At 41.7% G+C, this 13,289-nt stretch overlaps 1 pseudogene; it reads right to left on the bottom strand.

The window, feature by feature from the left end:
- Positions 1-440: 440 nt before the first annotated feature.
- Positions 441-8,312, bottom strand: LOC103270234 (annotated as a pseudogene).
- Positions 8,313-13,289: the final 4,977 nt, after the last annotated feature.

The following is a 13,289-nucleotide window of genomic DNA, read 5'->3' as shown; positions in this document are numbered from 1 at the left end:
AATTAGAGTTGAAAACATCAGACTCACAGAGATGTTTAGGAGACAATCCACATGAAAGCATTCAGCAACATGCTCAAAAAGCTATTTTCCTTTCCTTTCTTCCAACTCTGTCCCTGCCTAAATTTAACTCCTTCCTTTTTCTTTTCTTTTTTTTTTAATTTTAAAGATGTGAGGTACAATTCAGAATAACCCCTTCCTTTTTCTTAAGAATCTCAAGCACACCTTTTGGTTTCTGGCAAAGCAGACATTGTTTTAGACATAGTTTCATACCACAAGCCCTCTTTTCTGATGCTCTTTATTATTTCTGGAAATGAAGGTTTTAAAACAAAGTGTGTATTGGAGCACAGACTCATCGTTAATCAGGTATTGTAGTACGGTGGCCCAAGGGCATCCAGGGTTCCTGCATAAAAGGCAAGCCCAAGCTCTGAACCTCATGCCCTTCAGAGGTGAGGAGAACATCCGGCCACCACAATGTTCTCCCCAGTGATGAAACTGGCATCTGAAGAGCACAGGAAAGACACAAGTCCTGCACATTCCTCAGGCTGCCCCACTCTGCAGGGAAAGAGCAGGTGGGGCTGAGATTAATAACACCTTCCCCATGAGCCCTGTACTCCCGGGGAATGTTGTAAAGTCAAGATCCCCATGGGGATGAACAAACGGCTGCAAGTAAAAACATGTGGGCCCTGTAAGGACCTGCAGAATTTATCCCAGGCCTGAGCAGATCATCAGTTACCAGAAAGGGAAATGAATAATGGCCTCCGAGGCAGAGTGTGTGATCTTTTATCAATCTCGGAGGTTCTGAAGTCATGTTAATCCAGATTCATGAGGCACACTGCCTCACCACAACCTACCTTTGTACTCCAAAGATTTTCTTCATATGGTACCCAATGGCCAGGTCCTGAGTGAGCTAAAGGAAAGATCAAAAGGTTAGTGCCGCTCATACCAATGGAGTCACGTGGGCTCTAACTCAGGTGTCTTTGTGGAAGGACTGCTGGGGGACATTCCAGGATAACCCTTGACCAAGGACTGATTCTGATTTTGCTGCTGATCCTAAAGGTTGTGGATCAGAGTGTCTGAGCAAAAGTCCACAAGTCCAGGTCTGAGAGTCCAGGTCTCTGTAGGAGATGGTCTGGAAGGAGACGGCACACTGCTTAGTAAGAACAGAAGCTGTCCTTGGTCCTCACCACTTGACTGAAGTCTGTGTCAATGATTCCTGGTGTCAGACAGTTCACCCGAATGTTCTTTGGTGCCAGCTCCACTGCCAGAGTCTTGGTGAGGCCCAGCAGGGCTGTTTTACTGACACTATAGGCACCCAGCTTCTGTGGAAAGACAGGGAAATTGATTAATAGACTACAATTAATAGACTACAGTTGAGTCACATGGATCTCCCAGGTTCCACCCAGGGAATCTATCCCAATAACTCCTCCAGATCATAAGCCTGGGAGAAAATGCCCAAAACAGATGGCAAGAGGCTTCTACTAAGTGCATTTATGTAAAAGCCAAGGTCCGTGACACACAATGATCATTTTTGCATAAGAGTAGTCCTAAGAGAGGAATTATCAAACCCTGAATAATTCCATGCACCCAATTTTCTAGATGAAATAGGAGTTTCCTCTCACCTAACCCGGAACCAGATGGTAAGACTTACAGGAAGTTGAATATAGGCAGCAATTGAGGAGACCAGGACCACTGAACCTTGCCTGGAAAGATAAAGATGGGATGGCATGTGAGCTAAAGACTGTTATCTTGAGTGTGAAGGCTGAGGGATGGAGGAAAAAGGAAAAGGGGTGGAGGACTATGTGAATGAGAATAACCTAGGTCTGGTGGTATTTATCACCATTTTATTTTAGGTCTTCAATTATGTTTCTCAAATTATATTGCCAGAGAAAACATCTGCGTCTGGATTTTGTTTGGTCGAAAAAACCTTGACTACAGATTATATTTATTTAATAGTTATAGTACGATCAGGTTTTCTATCTCTTCAATGAGTCAGTTTTGGTAAGGCATATAAATTTTAAAAATTTGTCCATTTCATTACAATTTCAGTACAAATATAAATTTGGCACAAAGCTTTCTGTCTGGCATTATCATTTTCTTAATGTCTTCTATTGTCTTCAGGATCTTTAGTGATGCCTTCTGTTTTTATTTCTGATATTGATCATTTGTGTCTTTCCTCTTTTTCCTTGATCAGTTCCACTAGAAATCTGTCAAAAGCATTAGTCTCTTTTTTTTTGAGTTAGAGTCTCATTCTGTCGCCCAGACTGGAGTGCAGTGGCCGCTCCTGGCCACCGCAGTCTCGACCTGCTGGGCTCCGGCTATTCTTCCGCCTCAGCCTTCTGAGTAGCTGGAACTACAGGCGCATGCTACCATGCCCGGCTAATTTTTGATTTATTGTAGAGATGAGGGCTCGTCAAGTTGCCCAGGTGGGTCTCAAACCCGCGAGCTCAGGCAGTCCACTCACCTCAGCCTCCCAAGGCACGGGATTACAGGCTGAGCCACCAAGTCTGGTGCATTAGCCTTTTAAAAAAAAATTTTTTTGTCTTTTTTTATCCTTATATTGTATTTTGTTTTATTTTCTATTTACTTCTACTTCATATTATGTTCTTTCTTCTTTCTGTGCATTTACTTTTTCCCCTGCACAATTCCAGTTTTGACTTTTATTTAACATTAACAATACAATACTTTAACTAACTGCTATTGTTTACAATCCAGAAAAATATATACTTTTACTTCAATATCTGTAAAGAGGGATTAAAATGTACATTTTTAATGCAGCAGTTGAGCTGAGTGCATTTTGTATAATGTGCTGACGTTTATTTGTCCTACTTTCATTTTCTAATTCCTAATCTTTCCTAAAACTACAACTTTCCTAGAACTTTGTATACATAAACTTCTATAAACTTAGTCAACAGAGATGCAAAACTTACTAAAACATATCATTGTTGTCCAAAGTAATTAGATTTTAAAATTTAATTTGACTAAAATTTCTAGCTTTATTATCTTAATTTTAACTACACTTACTAATATACTAGGATTAATGTCTAGCCTCCAATTTTGCACTTAAAAAAATTCCCCCAGTTCTTTGCTTTGTTTCCTGTCACTTCTTGCTTTATTTTTTGTATTTTCATTTTCACTTCTGTATTAGTTTGAAAATACACTGGATACTCTGTTGCCATTCTTGCAGCTGTTATCCTAAAAAATAAAACAGGCCTGTTTAGCCTATCTTTTAAAATTAATATTCTTACCTTCTCTCTAGCAACATGAAAATCTTATAACACTTTAAACTCCATTTCTGTCTTCCTGATTTGAATATTATTTTTGTATAGTTTTTGCATATTTTAGCTCCACAAGGAATCATTATTGCTTTTAACAATTAGTGATTAAATTTGTTCATGTTACTATATTCTGTTTTTCATTCTTACTTTCATCTTGGGTTTTTCCATATGAGATCATTTTTTCCCCTACTACCTGAAGTATACCCTTTAGAGTTTCCGTTAGTGAGAGTCTTCTGGTAGCAAACTCTATTTTTGTTTTCTGAAAATGTTATAAATTTGTTCCATTTAAAAATATATACATTTAAAAGATATAGAATTATAGTTTGATAGTTATTTTCTTTCGGCATACAGGAAGCTCAATTTAAACTGAGTTATGAAGAATTGTTAGGAATTTGGCAAGCAGATATGAATAAATAGAAATAATTTAAGTGGAGCTTCCTTAATGAACTCCTGTCTCCTCTACAAGGTTGGAGAAAGCAATCTTTCAGTTGCTCAGATCTCATAACTAATAATATTAGTAGCAATAATAAGATCAATAATGTTTACTATAAATATGGAAACCAATTTAATTATTATCACATTATATGATAATTTATACTGAAGATAATATTCATTTTCAAATAACACTTATAGTTTAGAAAAATAGATTGGCATAGTCTCTACTATGTGTTCTTTGCTTGGTAACTGATCTATTTTATCACATCAATTAATGTTCACAACGGGTCTACTAAGCACCATTATTCCCACTTAATAGTTAAGAAAATGAAGGACTGGAGAGTTTAATTGCAAGCATATATAGCTAATGACAGCAGGTATCTAAATGTAGGTCTTTCTGACTCCAAAGCCCGTGCTGTCTTCATTACACTAGCAGTCTACAATTAGTTTTGAAAAGCCAGAATCTGCAGAGGTGCCCAGGATCAGCAAACAGGGAATTAGGCAGACACCAAATGGTTGAGCAACAGACTCCCTGTCCACATTTCAACCTGGGCATGTCTGCTTTTGTCTGTTTTATATATTGAACTCTTAGGGCGGTTATTCTTTGATAAATAGCTCCTGCTGCTTAAAAAAAACAGTTTGAAATCCATTGTATTGGGTTGAACCACATAAATTAAAGTATTTGCCCATTTTCTACCTACAAAAAAAGATATTTAAAAATATGGTTCAATCTGAAACCACACCATGCCTGCATTAGGGCTAGAAGGGGCCTTAGAAGTCATCATTAGGCAGAAGTCCTGGTTATGCTTCACAGATGATCATACAGGTCCATAGAAACCCAGCCTATACCTCAGTATGTGCCTGCCGAATTCAGTGACTACTCCAAAATGTATCTGGGAAAAATTGGAGCGAAGAAGAACTGTTGGAAGAGGGGTATTAAAGTCACATCTACAAAGCATTTTGCCCGAGACTGAGAAAACCTCCACTGACCATTTTAAAGACATGAGGGCAATGCTGGTGGAGATATCTGTGTGGTTCTGATCTTCAGAGGAGGCATGACAAAGCAGGGCGAGAAGTCTGAGAGGCTGGGGTATGGTCAGAGAGATCCATTTTGGAATAGGAATGAAACTGGCTCAAGCTGGAGGAGGGGAATGGGTATATCTAGAGCACTTTCAGTAGAAACTGTATTCCAAGATTAGACAGACAATGAAAAGTTTCTACGATCGGGCCTGAAATCCAATGAGTGGGGAAAAAAAAAAGCTCCTGGAGCACAGCCAGATTGTTCCTCTCCCAGGGCAAATGCTGGAACCTGGGAACATCCCAGATCATTGAGACCAGTGGGAAGTTCGCAGCAAGAGACAGCCCCAGGTCCACCCCACAGGTGAGGATGGAGCTGGTCAGGTAGGCATCTACCACGGACGGTGGAGAGAGGCAAGGAAGCAGGCTTTCTAATCTGGAAATTAACAGGGGATAGGGGAAGGTGGGAGAGGACAGGGTCAGTGTAATAGAATAAGTGGGAGGGCCAAGAGTTAAGCAGGATTTGGAAATATGACGGCTCTGGCTACAGGTAGGCTGAGGGTGCATCGGGTCATCAACCTGGGCTCTTGTGGCCAGAACTCCTGCCAGCCCAAAAGAGGCACTTTCATTTCTCTGATTCCAAGACAGTTGTGGAAACTCTGGAAGCTTCTGTCTGTAGGTCCCTCCTCCTTCCTCTAGCCGAGTCCTTACCAGACTCCCTGGGCACTCTAGATATGAGAGGATGACACGAATGAATAGAATTCTTTTGTTTTTTTAGCTGACCTATAAGTCTGAAAATCAAAATCGCACAATTCTTGTATTTCTGGCTCAGCTAAGCCTGTTTCCCAGTGGGAAGGTCTAACTAAAATCTGGCTGCTCGCCTTCTAGTTCCTTTGTTCTGTTTAATGTCAAGCAACTACCTCCCTATTTCCCTTCCTCACCCTCACCCTGTCTTCTCCATATGAGGCAGCAGCTGGCTCAGTAGCAGGGCTGGGGCCTTCACATTGACGTTCAAGATCTGAAATCAGAGCAAATGAGGGGTGAGGGAAAGGAGACACAGTCAGTTCAGTGTTTTCACCATATTTGGAAATGTACCACATTAGAATGTGGTCATGATGGCCTCTGACAAGAGGAAGTGTGCAGTGTTGGCTTTCCTGGGCATGCAAGAAATAGGGAGGGAAGGTCCGAAGATGCAAGAGTAAAGGGGACCAAGCTGAAGGACTCTCCAGCCTGCAGGATGTCTCTCCAAGTCTCCAAGGGCACCAGTTCCATCTGGAACAGAGGAGGTACCAACAGCTGAGTCTGGGGAAAGCTGGATTTCAGGGTTATAGCCTAGACATGCCAGTATTGGGGATTAAGCATCCCTGGGCAGAGAAAAGAGTCATTCCTTTCATTTTGCCCCACATTTTTGTGATGATTTGTTTTGAAGATCTGGGGCACAATTCAGGTTTAGGTATGCAAGTGGTCATCTTACAGGTAAAGTTTGGCCTCTCTTTGGTCTCCACTTCACCTGGTTTGAGATCAGGTTGTTGGCCACTTCCTGCAGATTGGTAAAACTGTTCACAGTGGGGACCAGAACTGCAGTTTAGATATTTTTATCTCCATCTAACATAAGGGGAAATTGAGGCTCAGGGAACCCCAGCACCTGGCCTTGTTCTGTACTATTGGGTTTGTGGTGGGAGGATGGATAAGTGGAAACTAAGGACCAGCCCTGGGTGTTGTGAGACAAGATAGAGAGAGGATTACACAAAAGGGGAGGATGAAGTCCAACCCACCCTCCACTGGCTTCCCCAGATCTCACCTTGTCCCAGACCTGTTCGCTGCTTGCCAAGGTACTTCCCACCAAGGGATTGACCCCTGCCACACACACCAGGAAGTCCACACTCCCACAGTGTTCAAGGGCCTGCAGACAAGAATGGGGGACATAGAGGACCAGGGAGGGAAAGGTTTCTGCTGCCATGGGAGGTAACTCATGTTTGGTGTCCTTGGAACTGAGCCTCGGTCAAATCCAAAGGATAGGAGAATGGTATTAAGGTAGGATGGAGAACCATCTCATTTCCTTTAGGAACCAGGCACTGAGCTTCTGGACAAAAAAGGGTAGAGTATCACTCCAGGTACCCTTTCATGGTCTCCTTTTAGTCCCAGGAACTGTTAACTATCCGTCCCTAAACCTATGTCTCATCCTCACTGTGTCCTGAAATCTCAATGTCCTCTCTCCATTTCCTTGGACACTCTAGCTCTGACTATAAGACCAGGACTCCCTTCCCTACAACATCTCTGTCTCTTCAGCTCCCTCCTCAGGGATCTTACAGAAGGGCCTGGTTGATATGCAACACAGAGCTGGTGGAGAAACAGACTTATTCTTTCCCACCTACACATTCCCACCTCAACATCTCCCTAAATCCTAGGCCATATGCACTCCTTTTCTGAGCATGTTCCTTCTCTGCCCCGGTCTGTTCAGGGGAGACTGGGCCTCCTGGACAGGCGTTGAGTGCTACATAGTTAACTTGATTCGTGTGATGGTGCCTTTAGCCCACTCCCCTAGTGTGGATCAGCATCGAAATCCCAAGTCTCTGTCTGTACCTCCTTCTATGACCCTCACCTTGGCCACCAGCCGCTCCCGGTCCTGGGCCTTCCCCACATGGCACACAGTGCCGGTCACGCTCAGTCCCTCCCCATGCAGTGCAGACACTGCCTGGTCCACGTTCTGCTGCTTCCGACTGCTGACAACGACATGGGCCCCATCCTGTGCCAGACGCCGGGCGATGGCAAAGCCAATCCTTGGAGCAGAAGTGGAGAGGATATGACAATTCAGCCTTTTACTGAACCTTCTCTCATACTGCATTTCTCACCCTGAGGCTCCAAATGAATTCTCTCCACTAACTCACGCTCAACTTATGTATGACCAGAGGACCAAAAGAGATAAAGAGGAAACCGTCAATCCACAGATGTATTGGATCTCCTCTGTCCACACCGTATCTTCTGCAACTACTGTGACAATTCATCCTCAGTTCCTCAAGGCTTTGGTTTGCTTTGTAGCTGCAACCTGAGAGCTCCCTGCCTCGGGTCTGTGAAACCACAGAGTGCTCACCGGCATGCACCCTGGAAGTGTAGGGCATTAACACAGGCAGGGTAACTCTTGACTCATGGAGGAAGGACACACAATGGAGGAATTGATGGATGCCTCTGAGATGCATTTCATGTTTCCTAGAGGACCTGTGGAACTCATCACCCAGTGGCCTGTAGTGGGCCAACCCGATAACACACCACGCTCAGGTTTTGTTTCCTTTCCTAGTTTCCTCTGCTGTTCCTCATTGCTTCTCATTAGAATCACATTCCCTCAAACCTGCTAGCACTGAGGCCTAGTAGACTTTGCTCTGTGGTGATGAGCCAAGAGAATGAGGTCAACAGAATCCAGAGACATCCACAGTTCCGAAATTCTCACCCATTTGTAGATCCTGTGATCACAGCAACTTTGTTGGCTAGTTTGAGCCTACTATCGGCTTCACTGCTGGTGCTCTTCATGGAGAGCGGAGTCACAGAGGACAGGAGGCCCCTCCAACCCCGGGTCAGTGGCCTAAACATGGTGGTTTCTGTTTGATCTTCCTCTTGGTGAGCTCAGTCTTGGAGGGAGGCTTCTAGAAAGGCAAGCACAGTTCCAATAAACAGTTCCTTTAATTAGGGATATGAAGTATCATGTCTCTCATTGGGTAAAAACTGAGTTGGTCTGGAAATCACTCCTCAAAGATCAACCTGGAGCCAGCTCCTTGAGCCGTTCCATATATGATTTTATGAGCACAGAATTTTCTATATTAAATCTCTTATCTTTAAACAAACTGAATTGGTTTCTGTTATCTGGAATCGAATTATGACATATACACACATAGGTTTGAGAAAAGAAAAAAACTTTGAATGCAAAGTTCTGAGGAATGCAGTCCTTTTACTTATCTGGCCCTAAGAGACATTAACATGAGATTGCAATCATGCCCTACTCCCCTCTTTGAGCTATGTATTCTATTCATCTCTTGAAACTGCTTGCTTATCACCACAAGTAACTAAAAGTTAACCCTGCAGCTTAACAATGTATAGCTAATCATTAATCAATGTTATGTCTATAAACCAGTGAGAACTCCTGACAAACAACTTTGTTTCAGTCCACTTCCTGTCCCTCTCTCTTGCCTTTAAAAATACACTTGTAACTGTTGCTAATTGGAGTGTATATTCAGGGCAATTTGAATCTATATTCGGGTCTGCAATCCTCAAGCTTGGCCCAAATAAACTCTCTACTTATATTAATTTTGCCTCAGCTTCTTCCCTTTAAGCCACGATATTCAATAAATATATATTCATCAAGAACCCATACGATAGCTAACATCTACTTCACAATTGTATTGTGAGAGGACCAAATAAATTAAGATGTAAAGGACTTTGTTAACTGTAAAGTACCTAAAAAGCAAACTGTTCCACAGCTGCTTAAGGGTAATGTGTCTTATCATTTTATCCCCCGTGGGTCTCTAGCCTCGAAACTTGTGAACCACTTCACTCCCTGCTTCCAGTTCTCTGCTCTGGCTGCTTTTCATCCCTTAGTCTCTTCTTCCAGACTTATCTTTGTTTCAGAAAATGGGGGTGGGGGTTTCCTTCTGACATTCCAAAGCTAATTGATTGTCTCCTCTATGTGACCTAATGACCCTCTATGCTTATTCTTCTCCTAATATTTATCTCCCTAACCATGTTGTGACCATGTTGCATTTGTCACTTTTAGCAGGGTGAACCAGCTCCTAATAATTACTTAATTGGTATTTATTGAATGAATGAATCGAGATTTGGCGCAGTGATATAATGGTTTCTTAGCAGTCTCACTGGAGCCGCAGGTCAAATTTCTCAGTTGCTGCTTGTCAGACCTTTCCCTTGTGCAGTCAGTTGTATCAGTTCATCTCTGGACTCAAAATGTTTATTATAAAGTAGACATTCTTGATTTCTAAGTGTTCGGGCTTTGGGTGGCATCAGGCTTTGTATACACTGTAAACGTGTGTTTTCCTGATACTTCCTGATACTTGACCATCTGTTCAAATCTCCACAAATCCATAGCTGTGAACTTATCTTATTTACATAAAGCCAGTTCATTTTTTAAAGCCCTTCAACCTTAGCAAATCTTAGGCAAATATCAAAGTAGATAAATGTTTTTGAAGCAAACTTTAAAGACAAATTTATAGTCTTTTTTTTCTCAGAAGTGTAGCTCCTACAATCCCTACTCATTTATTATGGTTTCTTACCTCCCCTGTAGCTAAGAATTCAAAACAGAGTGCTGTATTTCCTTCTCTTCTTACTTAACTTGTTGTCAGTGTTACACTACACAGTAAACCATTCTCAGTTGTTAACAAGGAGGAATCTGCTTGGAAGAAGCAAAAGCTAAGTATGGCTTTCTTTCTCTCTCTCTCTCTCTCCCCCCCCCCATTTTTTCTCTGCTCCAATAATATATATTTTTTATTTTGGAAAAAGATGCAAAATCTATGAGTGCACTAGTACCTACATTCATTTAGTGAACCTTTATTGGAAACTTCCTATGGGCTGAACCCTCAGAATGTAAAGGGCTCTCATAATTTTGATATTCAAGGCACTCACAGTTTGAGCTGGGTTTGTAGAAAAATAAATGATTGCAATACATTGTAGTAGGAGGAACATATGATTAACACAGTTTTATGGAGTATTATCCAATATAATGCCTATGATATATAGCTTGAATTTCTACCCCTCACTAACCCTACTTATCTTTAAAAAACAGAAAGGCCTGCAGACAGAATTCCCCTCTTGACCAAACCAGTTAAACTGATGAGATTCAAAATGGCAGTCCACTGGACCTCTGAAAAACCTCTAACCTCATTATTATGTGCTTTCCATTACTAAATGACACATCCCTCATCAGCCATAACAGGAAATGTCAGACCAAAAAGAAGAGAAAAGGAGTGTAATCTGAATTCCAGGAATTCTGGAAAATTATTAAAGAAACCCTATATTTTAACCCCCTTATCTCACACCCAGTGAAAAGTTTGTTTGTGGGCTATGTTCCTGCTTCTCCATTTTGTGTCCATAAAATTAAAGCCTGCACTGTTTGCTGCCCCCCTCTCCCCCACCCCACTACTTTAGTTTTATGTATTGGCTTCATGACACTGGACAGGAAAGAGCCCCATTTTGGGGGCAAAGCTGACTTTGTCAGTAAAAGGAGTAGAAGGGAGAGAAGGGCACTTAACCTTGAGGCAGGGATAGTTAGATAAACTATCTTAGAGAAGGCAATACCTATGTTAACTTGGAAAAAGGAGCTTCTAATATTGTGTTTTTTCTTTTTTCTCCCAAAAAGAATACATGTTCATTGCAAACAAATTTTTTTCATATTTGGAAAAAATGTATAAGAAGGTTGAGGGAAAAGTTGCAAAAGACTTCAGATCAGACCTGACTTTGAAATGAACTGGGTGTCTTCAGTGAAAAGGTAGGTATTGTCTAGCATACTCTTCTAGGTGGCCTGATTCTATGAGGGTCTCTGCACCTTTCATTATCTTTGAGCTATTTACAATACTGAGAGTTTTAGACAATTAATAACAATGCAAATTGTATCTATCTAGAGGATAAATTATGTTTATCTAGAGGAATTCAATTGATTTTTCTCCTACACTGGAGGAAATCAGCTTTGCATCTATGAGGCTAACTTATTTTACTCTTCCCTATGACCCATATATATGTGGCTCTTTAAATTTACCTTTGAACCGGTTTTAATATCTCTGTAATTCCCCCATTAATTAATGAGTTTTTAAAGTGGTTGGCATTTGTTCATTTTTTGTTTGTATGGGACTCATGGTTTCACCTTTTAAAAAATTATCCAACAGAAGAAAATAAAAATTATATGTCTCACTAAATTAACTATTATTATTACCATTCTCTTAGTCACCTCTCTCTGCATACCCATTCTCACATAATATTCATGTATTCAATTTTGCCTAAATGAGACCACAGTACACATGACTTGTTTCTTTTTTTAATTTTCTGAGCTGATTCTTAAAGGCTGAATGCAGTAAGGAGTTTGGAAATATAGAATGGCATACCAAGCAAGGTAGCATGAGCACAGGCAAGGAGGAGACAAACAGCAAGAGTGGGAGAAACTACCAAGAGTTTGTTATCCCTGGAACATCATGCAGGAGGTAGGGAGTGGCTGGAGATGAGACTGTAGAATTAACCAAAGCCCAGATGATAGTGGTTATCACATGCTAAGGCAGAAAGCTTCAACTTTACCTTGAGGGCACATGGGAGTCACTGAAATTCAGTAAGAAAAGTGAAAGGGTCAGATGTTGATATGACCCTTTCAGATTTTTGTCTTATAGAGATAGACAAATGGTACACACGCATCATTTGATCTGGCAGCTAGGAGATCACTGCAGCAAGAGATACTAAGGTCTTGTATCAGGAAATCAGTAGTATGCTTGAATAGGGTAAATTAAAGAGAGTTTCATGAAGGGGCTATATACAGAGGTAACGTGTAGAAAAACCACAAGTGGTAGTACAGACTCTCAGCAGCAGGCAAGTTCTAGTACCATCCAGGCCTGAAGGGGCAAGAGAAGGAAGTGTGTTATTCTGACAATGAGGGAGATAGAGGGCTGCCTGTTGGGGTCTGTGACCTATGGTCAAGGGTTGTAAGGAGCCAGAGATACCCCTGCAGGAGGGAGCCACAGGAGTAACTAACACAACCTCATTCCCCTCCTTTCCTCTGACCTACTCTCAGTGCTATTAGCAAGACCCTTCTGGAAGTGAGATGTAATCTATACCAGTCAGCCTGCCACAGAATGGAACAGAGTGGAGCAGGAACCTGGAGGGGCAAGTGGAAGATACCCAGCTAGAGCCTGAACTAGTCAGAAGTACTACAGATGTAAAGGAGACCTGAGATTTGGGAAATATTTATTAGTTTAAATTATAAGGCCTTGGTGAGGTACTGGTCACCCTGGGAGCAGGAGGAGCTAGAAATCAGGCCCAGTTTTCTATCTTGGGCACCTGAGTATTTAAAATGTGAATTTCATCTTGGCTCAATATATTAATGACATAATGTTAATTGGACCCGATGAGCTGGAAGTGTCAAGAACTCTGAATGTCTTAGTAAAGCATATGTGCCTTAGGGGATAAGCGGTAAATCCTACGAAGATCCGGAAATCTGTCACATGAGTGGTTTTTAGGAGTTCAGTGGTTGGAGGTGTGTCAAGACATTCACTCAAAGGTGAAGGACAATTAAAATTTGATAGTTCTCTTAAGGTTTGGGGAACATCATCTACTATTTTCGGAAATTCTGCTCCACCCCATTTGTTGGGTGATTATAAAGGCTGTGAGTTTTGAGTGGGGCCCGGAGTGAGAGTAGTCTCTGCAGCAGGTTAAGATATTGCAGAACCAACCTTATTGTGTGGGCAACGGGACCTGACAGATCTCACAGAGTCACCAATATCTGTGTGGATAAAGATCTCAGAGGAATCTTTGGTAAGCCCCAATAAGGAGTCCCAGTGTAGAGCCTTAAGGTTCTGGGGCGAGGCC

The sequence above is a fragment of the Carlito syrichta genome, unplaced genomic scaffold (genome assembly GCF_000164805.1).
Source record: "Carlito syrichta isolate Samal-C Ts95f unplaced genomic scaffold, Tarsius_syrichta-2.0.1 Scaffold309773, whole genome shotgun sequence".
Lineage (NCBI taxonomy): Eukaryota > Metazoa > Chordata > Mammalia > Primates > Tarsiidae > Carlito > Carlito syrichta.
This window is presented reverse-complemented; position numbering and strand designations above follow the sequence as displayed.